This window comes from Mesocricetus auratus, unplaced genomic scaffold (genome assembly GCF_017639785.1).
Source record: "Mesocricetus auratus isolate SY011 unplaced genomic scaffold, BCM_Maur_2.0 Super-Scaffold_100015, whole genome shotgun sequence".
In the NCBI taxonomy this organism is placed as follows: Eukaryota; Metazoa; Chordata; class Mammalia; order Rodentia; family Cricetidae; genus Mesocricetus; species Mesocricetus auratus.
The window spans coordinates 49482021-49496274 of NW_024429198.1; positions in this window are offsets into that span (position 1 = coordinate 49482021).

Below are 14254 nucleotides of genomic sequence, written 5' to 3' on the forward strand. Positions count from 1 at the left end.
TGAAAATTGTAATGAATTTATGAAATTCATATACTTCTTCCCACCTGGATCATGATTTATTATAAGGGCATACACTAGTAAGGAATTCTTCCCTAATGATATGCAGCAACATCTATTACTTTCCTACTCAATATCCTGTATGATATTGTGAACACAGTGCTTAATATAGATAAAATATTTCCAGAAATCTGGAAAAATTATTCTGCTGTAATTCAAAAATTATTTTCCATTAAAGAATCCATCACAGGGATTAACTGTATAAATGAGGCCACATTTATACATATCCCAGTTTTATAATTACTTTGTCAGACATCTTAATGAGTTAGACATGTTGTGAAAGCCAGTGCTGTGAGAAGGCTGCTTTCATGTCAAAGAATCATGAAGCAACATTTTACTTTGTGCACAAGGTAAATAATTATGATGAGAAGGATATAATTTCGGAAGTACCTCACTATATAAGAGAAGACTTTCCTCATATTTTAACACTTAAAATGATGTTAGAACAAATCAGTAACTTTTGTCCTCTCTTAATTTTGGTTATATTTGCAATAGTTGAATTTTTTTTTACCTAAGTTTCCATTATACAGTATACATTGTAAACCTTGGTTGATTACTTTCAACCAACACTTGAGTAGTATGTCTCAGTTTGATTTTTGTGCTGGGAAGGAACACTGACTAAAATCAACTTGTGGAAAGAAAGTATTTATTTGGCTTGTTGATTTTTAGACATTCATAGAGGACAGACAAGTTATAAACAAAACAAGGAAATTGTACATAGGAACTTAGCAGAGAATGAGGAAGAATGCTACTTACTGACGTGCTCAGCCTGTTTTCTTATACAATGCAAGGTCACAATGCCCAATATAGTTGCCATCCATAATGAGTTGCTTCCTCACACACAGTCTTTAATCGAGAAAATACTCCACACATTAGCCTACAGGTAGCCTGATGTAGGCAGTTATTCATTTGAGGTCCCTCCTATGCAGATGACTATAGTTTGAGTCAAGTAGGCTAAAGTAGAGTCTCTTCTTCTTCTTCTTCTTCTCCTCCTCCTCCTCCTCCTCCTCCTCCTTCTTCTTCTTCTTCATCATCATCATCTTCTTCTTCTTCTCATCCTCCCTTCTTCTTCTTCATCATCATCTTCTTCTTCTTCTCATCCTCCCTTCTTCTTCTTCTTCTTCTTCTTCTTCTTCTTCTTCTTCTTCTTCTTCTTCTTCTTCTTCTCATCCTCCCTTCTCCTTCTTTGTTCCTGTCTCCTCCACCTTCTTTCTTCTCCTTCTTTTTCTTCTTGTTTCTGTATCTGGTTTATTCTCAAAATTTTGTTTGTTTTTCAGGATAACACTTTCTGTACATTTAGTAAGTATTTTTAACTCTTTCTGTGTTACACTGTTGACATTCTTGTTTGGTAACTTAAAATTTTAAATGAATAAATTTACAAAGATATTCAAAAAGACTAAATATGGGACTTTTGACCTGCCCCGTTACTGATTTGGATGGTCCCCCTCTCCCTGGAGATCACCATATTAATGCAGAAATTAGTGTGGACATCCAACCACAGGCATAGCCCAGAACTCCCAAACTCAAGTTATCCACTTGTCTCAACCTCCAGTGTGGCTGGGACTATTGGAGTTCTCAACGGCATAAAATATGAGATACCTTAAATGAGAGACCAATAATAGGTTTAAAGATAAATTTGGCAATAAGGAAATATCCACGGATCCACAAGCATGACCCCACCTAAGAATCTAAGTAATAGTGGAGAGGCTTCCTGAAATGCCATTTCCCCATATTGACATTGAAGACTACCTTAAATGTCATCCTAGAGTCTTCATTCCAGTAGCTAATGGAAGCAGAAGCAGACATCCCCAGCTAAGCACTGAGCCAAGCTCCTTGAATCAAGTTGTAGACAGGGAGGAGGGATAAGTAAAGGGGTCAAGACCATGCTGGGGAAATCCACAAAAACAGCTGACCTGAACAAGGGGGAGCTCATGAACCCCAACAGATATTTGAGGAACCAACATGAGACCAAACCAAGTCTCCTTAATGTGAGTGTCAGGTATGAGGGCTGGACAGTCTATGGGACCTCTGACAATGGAACCAGTATCTATCTCCAGTACACAAATAGACTTTGGAAATCCATTCCCCATGAAGTGCTGCTCTTTCAGCTTAAATACACAGGGAAGGCCCTAGTCCATGTTGGAAATAATATGACAGACTTTGATGATCCCACATGGAAGGTCTCACCTTCCCTGGGGGTGGATTGGTGGTGGTGTTAGGACGTGGGTGAGGGTTATGACAGAATGGAGCGAGAGTGAACTGGCATTGATATGTCAAATAACTTTTTTTCTAAATTAAGTAAGAAACAGAAAGGCTAAATATGTTTTCTATGTTGTTCTTCGTATTTTAATTTCTTTACATTTTAAATGTCAGTCTACTGGAGAAAAATAGAGTATAGACTAAACATATATGTCTCTGGGATCTCTCAGCCTGTGGATTGTAGCCAGCTCAACTCAACCAGGGATAATTGAGTGACCAGGAGCCTGTTGAGAAAGCAGGTTTTCTCCAGCCCCCACTCAGGGCAGAGTGCAGAGGGCAGAAGGCAGAGAGTAGAGCTCCTACCAACTGGAAGAGGGAGTGCTTCAGATCTGTGAGACAAGTTAGTGTATTGGACTTACTTGCACCCACTGGAAGAGAACCTAGCCCATACCCATCAGGAAAGGAAGAAACCCCACCTGTACCCACTGAAAGAAGGGATGGGACAACAACAATATAAGAACAAATTAAAAGACAGAAAAAGCAATATGATGCCACCAGAATCTAGGGACTGTACAGCAGCAAGATGTAAATGTCACAACACAGATGAAGCAAAAGAAAACAAACTTATAAAAATTTTAAGGAAGATAATAGAGACCCTAAAAGAAGAAATGATAAAATCCTTGAAAGAAAAGGAAAAAAAAACAAATAAAAAATTCAAGAAATGGAGGAAAAGACAAACCAAAAATTTGAAGAATCAGTTCAAACAGTGCAAGGTTTGAAATTTGAAATAGGGAGGGAATGTTAGAAATAGAAAACCTGGGTGAACAATCAGGAACTACAGAACAAGCATAACCAACACAATACAGGAGTTAGAAGAGAGAATCTTACGTGTTGAAGATTCAATAGGAGAAATAGATTCATTGACCAAAGAAAATCTTAAATCCAATAAATCCCTATCACAAAATATCCAGGAAATATAGGACACTGTGAAAAGTCCAAACCAAAGAAGAATAGATATAGAAGAAGGTGAAGCATCCCAGCTCAAAGGTGCAAAAAATATATTTAACAAAATCATAGAAGAAAACATCCCCAATCTAAAGAAAGATATATCAATGAAAGTACAAGAAGCCTACAGAACATCAAATAAAAAGGACCACAAAAAAGTGCCCTTGCCACATAATAATAAAAACCCCAAACATATAGAATAAAGATATAACATTAAGAGCAACAAAGGAGAAAGGTCAAGTAACATATAAAGGCAAACCTATCAGAATCACATCTGACTTCTCCCTGGAATCTCTGAAAGCCAGAAGTTCCTGGATAGATATCCTACCAACACTAAGAGACCACAGATGCCAGACAAGACTACTATACCCAGCAAAGCTTTCAAATATTATGGATGGAGAAAACAAGATATTCCATGAAAAGAAAACACATTTGAACAATATGTATCCACTAATCCAGCCCTACAGAAAATACTAGAAGGAAAACTTCAACATAAGGAAGGTAACTACACTCACAGAAACATAGGCAATAGATAATCCAACCTTACTAAAAGCCAAAAGAAACAACACCACCAACAACAAATCAACAGCAAACAAGCATTAACACTCACTCAAAGGTCCGTAATCTCCCTCAATATTAATAATTTTAATTTGCCTATAAAAGGACACAGGCTAACAGATTGGATATGAAGAGAGAATCCATCTTTCTGCTGCATACAAGAAACACATTTCAAATTCAAAGACAGATATTACCTCGTAGAAAAAGGTTGGCATAAGACTTTCCAATCAAATGTCCCCAAAGAAACAAGCTGGTATAGCTATCCTAGGGTCAATACAAATAAGACTTCAACTAAAATCAATCAAAAGAGGTGAATAAGGTTGTTTCATAGTCATCATTGGAAAAATCCATCAGGATGAAGTCTCAATTATGAACATCTATGACCCAAATACAAAGGCCCATATGTTCATAAAAGAAACATTACTAAAACTGAGATCACACATAAGACCTCACACAGTTATAGTGGGAAACTTCAGCAACCCACTCTCACCACTAGACAGGACCACCAGAGAGAAACTTAACAAAGAAATAAAGGAACTAACAGAAGTTTTGACCCAGTTGGATTTAACAGACTTCAATAGACCATTCCATCCAAACACAAAAGAATATATCTTCTTCTCAGATTCACACTGACCTTCTCTAAAATTGACCACATTCGTGGCAACATAGTATACCTGAATAGGTACAAAATAATTGGAATAACAACACAAATTGCAGAAAGCCTACAAACTCATGGAAATTGAACAATGCACAATTGCACCATTCCTGGGTCAAGGAAGAAAAAAAGGAAGAAATAAAAGACTTCTTAGAAGTCAATGAAAATGAACACACAACATATCAAATCTTGTGGGACACTTTGAAAGCAGTGCCAAGAGGAAAGTTCATAGCACTAAGTGCTCATATGAAGAAATTGGAGAACAGTCATATTAGAGAATTAACAACAACTGAAAACTCTAGAACAAAAGGAAGCAAACTCACCAAGGAGGAGTAGATGCCAGGAAATAATCAAATTGAGGGCTAAAAATCAACAAAATAGAAACAAAGAAAACAATACAAAGAATCAATGTAACAAAGAGTTGGTTCTTTGAGAAAATCAACAAGATAGACAAACCTTTATCCATACTAATCAAAAGTCAGAGAAAGAACATGCAAATTAACAAAATCAGAAATGAAAAAGGGGGACATAACAACGGCTACTGAGGAAATCAATGGGACCTTCAGGTCATACTTCGAAAATGTGTACTCCACAAAATAAGAAAATTTAAAGGAAATGGACAATTTTTTGGATAGATATCACTTACCAAAATTAAATCAAGAACAGATATTCAATCTAAACCGACCTATAACCCCTACTGAAATAGAAGCAGTTATCAAAAGTCTCCCAACCAAAAATAAAGCACAGGCCCAGATGGCTTCAGTGCAGAATTCTACCAAAAATTCATAGACGAGCTAATTCCAAAACACCTCAAAGCGTTCTACAAAATAGAAGCAGAGGGTTCATTGCCAAACTCTTTTTACAAGGTTACAATTACCTTAGTACCCAATCCACTGAAAGACAAAACTAAGAAAGAGAACTACAGACCAATATCGCTCATGAACATTGATGTAAAAATCCTCAATAAAACACTAGCACATTGGATCCAAGAACACATCAGAAAAATCATCCACGATGATCAAGTAGGCTTAATCCTAGGGACATAGGGATGGTTCAACATATGAAAATCTATTAATGAAATTCACCACATAAACAGACGGAAAAGAAAAATCATATGATCATCTCACTTGATGTTGAAAAAGCCTTTGACAAAATCCAACAGCCATTCATGATAAAGATCATGGAGAGATCAGGGATAACAGGAACATAGCTGATCAAAATAAAAGCAATAGGGAGTAAGCCAACAGCCAACATCAAATTAAATGGAGAGAAACTCAAGTTGCTTCCTCTAAAATCAGGAACAAGACAAAGATGTCCACTCTCTCCATATCTCTTCATTATTGTACTTGAAGTTCTAGCTAGAGCAGTAAGATAAGAAATGATCAAGGGGATACAAATTGGAAAGGAGGAAGTCAAATTTTGACTATTTGCAGATGATATAATAGTTTACATAAGTGACCCAAAAAAACTCTACACCTGATAATCACCTTCAGCAAAGTAGCAAGATACAAGATAACTCGAAAAATCAATAGCCCTATTATATACAGAAGATAAATGTGCTGAGAAAGAAATCAGAGAAGCATCATCCTTTACAATAGTTCCAAACAATATACAATATCTGGAGATAACACTAACCAAACAAGTGAAAGACCTGTATATCAAGAACGTCGAGTCTTTAAAGAAGGAAATTAAAGAAGATATCAGAAAATGGAAATATCTTTCATGTTCTTTGATTGGTAGGATCAACATAGTAAAAATGACAATCTTGTCAAAAGCAATGTACAGATTCAATGTGATCCCCATCAAAACACCAGCACAATTCTTCACAGGCATGAAAGAACCAAACTTAACTTCATATGGAAAAACAACAGGCCTAGGATAGTCAAAACAACTCTGTACAATAAAGGAAATTTCAGAGGCATCACCTTCCCTGACTTCAAGCTCAATTATAGAGCTATAACCCTGAAAATAGCTTGGTATTGGCACAAAAAATAATTACACCAATGGAATCCCAATTGAATACCCTTATATTAACCCACACCCCTATGAACACTTGATTTTTCACAAAGAAGCTAAAATTATACAGTGGAAAAAGACAGCATTTTCAGCAAATAGTGCTGGCATAACTGGATATTGGCTAATAGAAGACTACAGATAGATCCATATCTATTGCCATGCACAAAACTTAAGTCCACATGGATCAATGACCTCAACATAAGTCCAGGCACACTGAACCTGTTAGAAGAAAAAGTGGGAGGTACTCTTGAAAGAATTGGTACAGGAGACTGTTTCCTGAACATAACACCAGTATCACAGACATTATTTCGACAATTAACAAATCGGACTTCCTGAAACTGAGAAGCTTCTTTAAGGTAAAGGACACTGTCAATAAGACCAAAAGACAGCCCACAGAATGGGAAAAGATATTCACTTACCCCACATCTGACAGAGGGCTGATCTGCAAAATTTACAAAGAACTAAAGAAGGCTCTAAAACACCAAAAGATCCAATTAACAAGCAGACTACATAACTAGAGAATTCTCAATAGAGGAGTCTAAAATGGCTAAGAAACACTTGAAAAGTGCTCAACATCCATGCAAATCAAAGCATCTCTGAGATATCATCTTACTTCTGTCAGAATAGCTAAAATCAAAAACACCAAAGACAATTTATGCTGGAGAGGATTTGGAGAGAGGGGAATACTCTGCCACTGCGGCAGGGAGTGCCAACTCATACAGCCACTTTGGAAATTAGTATGGAGATTCCTCAGGAAAATGGGAATTGGTCTGCCAATACCCAGCAATTCAACTCTTAGTCGTATACACAAAAGACACACATTCCCACAACAGTGACATATGTTCCACTATGTTCATAGCATTATTTGCAATAGCGAGAATCTAGAGATATGCATGGTATCCCAAAGAAGGGAGATCTTTCCATTTTCTGTTATCTTATTTAATTTCTTTCTTTAAAGACTCAAAGTTCTTGCCATACAGGTATTTCACCTGTTTGGTTAGAGTTACCCCAAGATATTGTATGTGCTTGTGGCTATTTTAAAGGGTGATATTCCTCTTATTTCTTTATCAGTCCCTTTACTGCCTATATATAGTAGAGGTACTACTTTTTTATTACATTTTTTTCCTGCATCCTGGATGACGGTGTTTATCAGCTGTAGGTGTTCCCTGGAAGAATTCTTGAGTGCACTATAATATCATCTGCAAATAGTGAAAGTTTGATTTCTTCCTTTCTAATTAGTATCCCCTTGATCTCCTTTTGTTGCCTTACTACTCTACAAAGAACTTCAAGTACAATATTGAACAGATATGGAGTGAGTGGACAACCTTGTCTTGTTCCTGATTTTAGAGGAATAGCTTTGAGTTTTTCTCCATTCAGTTTGATGTTGGCTGTGGCTTTGCTATATATTGCTTTTATTATGTTTAGGTATGATCCTGTTGTCCATGATCTCTAAAAGACTTTATCATGATGGGATTTTAGATTTTGTCAAAGGCTTTTTCAGCATCTAGAGATAATCATGTGTTTTTTTTCTTTTTCAGATTGTTTATATTGACGGATTTTTGTATGTTGAACCATCCCTGCATTCCTGGGATAAATCCTACTTGATCATGGTGTGAGATTTTTTTGGTGTGTTCTTGGATTTGATTTGCCAATATTTTATGAAGTATTTTTGCATCAATTTTCAATGGTGGAGATTGGCCTGTATTTCCCTAGCTTATTTGTGTCCTAGTGTGTTTTGGGTACTAAGGTAATTGTAACCTTGTAAAATGAGTTTGTTTGGCAGTGATCCTTCAGCTTGTATTGTGTGGAATAATTTGAAGAGTACTGATATTAGCTCTTCTTTGAATTTCTGGTAGAATTATGCACTGAAGCTAGTACTCACTCATATATGGATTTTAGACATAGAACAGGGGATTACCAGCCTACAATCCCACTATCAGAGAGTCTGGGAAACAGGGAGGACCCTAAGAGAGATATCCATGGTAACCCAGAGAAGGTGAATAATACAGGATTTCCTGAGGGTTTTGGGAGCATGGGGGAAGGGAAGGGAGAGGGAGATGGGAGAAAGAAAGGGGGAGAAGAGGAAGGGAGTAGAAGACGTGGGGGAGCAGGACGATTGAGACAGGGTAAAAATAGAGAGCAGGATGAGAGATACCATAAGAGACTGAGCAATTATAGGTGTGAGGAGAGTTTTGGCACTATTAAGATCTTCAGAGATCTACAAGATTGATGTATACCTTATATGTCATCCTAGAACCCTCATGCTGATGGAAGCAGAAGCAGGCACTCACAGCTAAACACTGAACTGAACTCCTGGAACCCAGTTACAAAGAGGAATGATGAGCAAAGGAGTCAAGACCCAGCTTGTGAAACCCACAGAGGCACCTGACCTGAACAAAGGGAAACTCATGGACCCCATACTGGTGACTTAGAGGCCAGCATGGTACTGATACAAAACTTCTTAAACTGGGTGTCAGAAAGGATGTCTTGACAATCTATGAAACCTCGGATAGTAGGTCAATATTTATCCCTGGCATACAAATGGTCTTTGGGAGCCCATTTTACGTAGAGGGATGCTCTCTCAGCCTAGATACATAGGGGAGGGCTTATGTCCTACGTAGGATAACATGGATAACGTGGCTGACTTTGGAAATCCCCCAAGGAAGTCCTTACCCTCCCTGGGGAGTGGCAGGAGGATGGGGTGGGGGGCTACGGGGCCTGGTGCAGGGCGGGGGAGTAGGGGAGGCAGAGGAAGCTGGGAGTAACATGTGAAACATTATAAATATTTTATTTCAAAAAATAAAATAGAATAAAAACAAGTTTCACCTACATTATGCACAAATATCACCTGAGCAAAGGCTACACCAACGCACATGCCAAAGCATATAGTAAAAGTGGACACGTCCTCAAACATACAAAAGAAGTATAGGCAACCAAGGGAAGTTGGTGGTGGGAAGATAGTTTTAAGAATGTGTATTTTTAGATGTCTATTTTTAATGGCTTTATTTTAAAGTTATTCTAGACTGATAAGCATTGACAAAAATAGGATGTAGATTTCACTACCTTTTTATTCAGTCTCCTAATTAACATATACTACACAATCATAGTTTAATTCCAAAGAGCAGGAAATTAACACTGATATAATAGTCTTAGCTAATTTTATTTGCCCTTTGCCAGTTTTGCAACTAATGAATTTTGGATCACAATAATTAGGCTAGTTTTTTTTTCCCTGCATGAAGTTTTAGTTTTCTATGATTTATCAGTTTCAACCTGTTTATTTTTATCTATTTTTGTTTGTATATTTAATATATTTTCCTTTGTGAAAGTATACACCAGACTTAGCATCTCAAGTGCTTGGCTTAATGTAAAATAATGTAAAGTAAATACTTAAACTATAAAAAATTCCATTTATGGAAACTCTTTAAAACTTGTTTGTGTATATTTAAATAATCTGGTTTCTTTTTCTCATGTTTTCCTCCAATATAGGCTTAGCTATGTGATTACAGGTATCTCTAGATAGTTCTACTCATATATTTGGCATATCATCATCTACTTTCAAATAATATTGAACCACTTCAAACATAGTTTAAAAGTCCTAACACAGGATACTCATTTACTTCACCTAATTATTTGTACCATTAATATCACCTCTGACAATTGCAGGGCATTGCTTTTGTTTTTTTAAATATTCTGATACATTGACATGTATTTTTAAGGAATAAAATATTGAAACTCCTATTTTGATATATTATTAGTCGATATCACATTGTAAACCACAAAGATACCGAGTATGTGGGTAAGATCAGTGAAGCTGTCACTGTAATCAATGCTACAAACTCTTTTTGTTGTTGTTTAATTTTGAGATTTTTGTTAAAGTTATAAGGTAATTTACCCTCACATCAATATTTAATGCTCATCTCATTGTCATGAGCTCTGTTCCTCATACCCACTCTCTGATGGATCCAGATTTATTTATTTTACATGAGGGAGACTTTACAACTCCTGACACAGTCTCTAGATTCCCCCTTTCACTTCAGCATCTGGCGTCCACCAGCATATGCTGTTTCTTTATTTTTTTAAAGAAAAACATGTTTATCTGCTCACTTACTTGTGTTTAACAATGTATACATAAATCATAGAAATCAAATTTCATTTGTCCATATGTATTTTGAGGGCTGGTTTCTCCTAGTGAAAAAAAATGTATGTTTCAATGCACATTTTAACAAACCTAACACTCCTCAAATACAAGAAATAATAACATACAATGGAACCAAGTGATTTTGCTCATAATCATAGAGTCTGAGTAGCAAAGTACAATTAAGGAAGAAAGAAGAGGAATAAGAGAGTGACTACAGAGGGCGAGGTTGTGGTTGATAAAGTAGAGTTTGTCAAAATGATTATTTCACTGAATTTTATTTTTGATTTTTTAAGGTTCTTTTTTTTATTTTTCAGTTTAAATTTAGATAAGAAACAAGGTTGCTTCACAAGTCAGTTCCAGGTCCCTCTCCCTTTCCCTCCCCTCCTCCCATGCCCTCTCCCCAACCCCCCCCCATTATCCCCTCGTTTCCCCAGGGATGGTGAGGCCCTCCATGGTGGTGTCCATAATCTGTCATTTCATATAGGGCAGGGCCTAGACCCTTCTCCAAGACTTCAGGGTGAGAGTGCACCTCACATTGTTGGATGGGAGTCCAAAGTCCGTGTGTATATTCGGGATGGGTACTGATCTGCTGCCCAAGGCTCAATAGATTAGCTAGGCCTCCTCACTGACACTCACATTCAGCGGGTCTTGATCAGTCCCATGCTGGATTCCCAGGCTGATGCCTGGGATTTAAGAGTTAACCTTTGTCAGGTCAGCTGTTTCTGGGGGTTAAACCAGCCCAGTCTTAATCCCTTTGGTCATCAGTCCTCCCTCTCTGTTACTGGCTTTCTTGAGTTCAGCTCAGTACTTAACCAAGGGAGTCTGCCTCTTCTTTGATCAGCCACTAAATGAAGTTTCTGTTTCCCAGACTCTCTGGCCATGGGACTGTAGGCTGGCACTCCCCAGATCTATGTCTAAAATCCATATATGAGAGAGTACATGCCATGTTTCTCTTTTTGTGACTGGGTTACATCACTCAGGATGGTTTCTTCTAGTGTCATCCATTTGCCTGCCAATCTCAAGATTCCATTGTTTTTTCTGCTGAATAGTACTCCATTGTGTAAATGTACCACGTTTTCTCTATCCACTCTTCGGTTGAGGGACATCTGGGTTACTTCCAAGTTATGGCTATTACAAATAATGCTGCTATGAACATAGTGGAACAGACATCTTTGTTGTATGAATGGGCATCTTTTGGATATATGCCTAAGAGTGGAGTTCTGAATTTTAAATCAGTTGCAATGAACAACAAAGATATCATTATTGAAACTAACATTACTGAGAATATCACTACTTCTTAGTCTATACAACCGCAAATCATTCAAAATCAATTTATGAACAGTAGACCTCAGGGTGAAAAATAAAACAGTAAAAACTAATTTCAATATATCACTAAGTCAGTGCTAATACAATATAAATTCATTTGGGTAAGTAACTTCGAATACAGAATTTTCCTCACTATATTAGTAAAGAGTTTTCCATCTCATTTTCAGTTTTAAACTGATTCATCCTGATGTAACCATGGGTGGCCTTGTACTTTCAGAGATGCATGTGTCTTTGCCAGTGAGTCTGGGACTAAAGGTTTGTGCCACCACTGCCAACTTCTATAGATAACTAGTGTGGCTTGTGGAAGTAAAGGTGTGTATTAATATTGCCTGGATCTATGGCTATGGCTAGATTTGCATTTTGATTTCAGTGGCTTTATTAAACCCTAAACCATATATCAACACCTATGAGTAACACTTGTGTAATATGCAAAGAATCTCAGTACTAAAATAGGGTTTAATAATATCTTTAAATTCCCAACAAATTATATTACTAACAGTGCATAATAAGAATCAGGAAGGATCCTTTGTTCTTCTAAAAAAGTAAATTGAAAGAAAAATTAGAGGAAGGCAAGCTGGCACAGACCTACATTCCTAGAACCCAAGAGATGAAGACAGGATGATTCAAAGTTCAAGAGCATTCCCAGCTACATAATGAGTTTGAGGCCAGTTATATCAGAACCTGTTTGACAAAGAAGAATATGTAAACATATAGATAAACTAGGAAACATGACACCGTGACACAAGAGACTAGTTTACAGAATAATGTATTTAATGAGGTTGAAAATAGAACAAGCAATTAAATGTGATTGCTGAAAGAAGAATTTGCAAGGTGCAGTGTAAATGAGACTGATGGCAAATAAAGGCAGTGTGGTATCTAAGATTTCCACATGATGGGATCAGCAAATTTCAACTCAGCTTACACTGTGTGCTTGGGATTCTACCAGCCAATTACTCAGTGCTGCTCAACCAGCCCAGCAAATACCTTGTTGGGAAGCACTGTTGTGATCTTCCTTTGGATAGTGAGGAAGATAAGACAGAAATTAAATAATTTGTATAAGCCACATGTAGGCAAAGGGTACCAAGCCAGTTATAGAGTTCTCATTATTAAACATCACAAACAGCTTGGTGGACACTCCTAGCCATTAAAAGTATTGTGGATAAACATGTCCCAAGTTATGGAAGACAGGACTCAGGTTCAGCAGCACTTCAGGTTGTGTGTTGTAATGATTTGCTCTATGGTGTTTCAATATGAGTGTCTATTATTACTATAATAGCTACACTTGTGAATGCTAATAATATATTACATATAAACATAAATATAGTTTTACATGTGATTATATAATGTATGTTATATTATTGCATGCTATAAAAAAACATATTGCACACAAATTGGTAGATTCATAAAAAAACAAAATTACATATAACAAAACATCTTCCAAATAGAAAAAGAGTAGAATTAAAGTTAAGTAATTATAAGTGAAGCATGATTCATTAAATATGATAAAGTATGTGAATAGCTACAGGCCCAATTTCTACATACTTTAGTTCAATATTTCTTAGTGAGATCTACAAGTGAGTAAATATGACTTTGAAATTTTGATAAATAATAAATTCAAGTGCTGGCTAGATATTGATATTTAAAAGATGAAAATGTCTTGTTACATGTACAGTTAACACAACTCAAAATAACCACACTAAGTTTGCCTAATTTTTCCTTCAGGTTTTAAAAGGTTTGCTGAATATTTGCTGAGTGAATGGATTACAGACATGTAGTACATTCCTTCTGAAGATTTCTCTAAACAAACTGTAGATACACGTTAGATGGGTCATCAGGTAAAAGTGTTTGCTGTCACATCTGATAACCTGAGTTCATACCTCCAGACTCCTTGAAGACAGACAGGAAAAAATGATATTTACAAGCTATTCTTTAAACTACACATGCATTCTATGGCTAATACATGGGTGCTTGCATGTGTGCACGTGCACACACAAACAGAAAAAATAACCAACAAATAATACTGAAAATTTTCAAAACTAAATGTAACTTAGCATTGATAATTTAAGACAATTTTGATTGAAAGTTTAGTAACTAATAGTGGAAATTTTAAATTGCCTACAGATAGTTCATAATTTGTTGGGATTGTGGACAACATTTGGCACAAACTCCCTGTACACTTCAGTTCCACATTTACCTGGCTAAAACAAACCACATGCACATGATTTACCCTCTCTTCATGGTGTCACTTCTGAGCTGTGGTACTCACACACTTTATTTGGCTCATTATTCAGTGACATGCT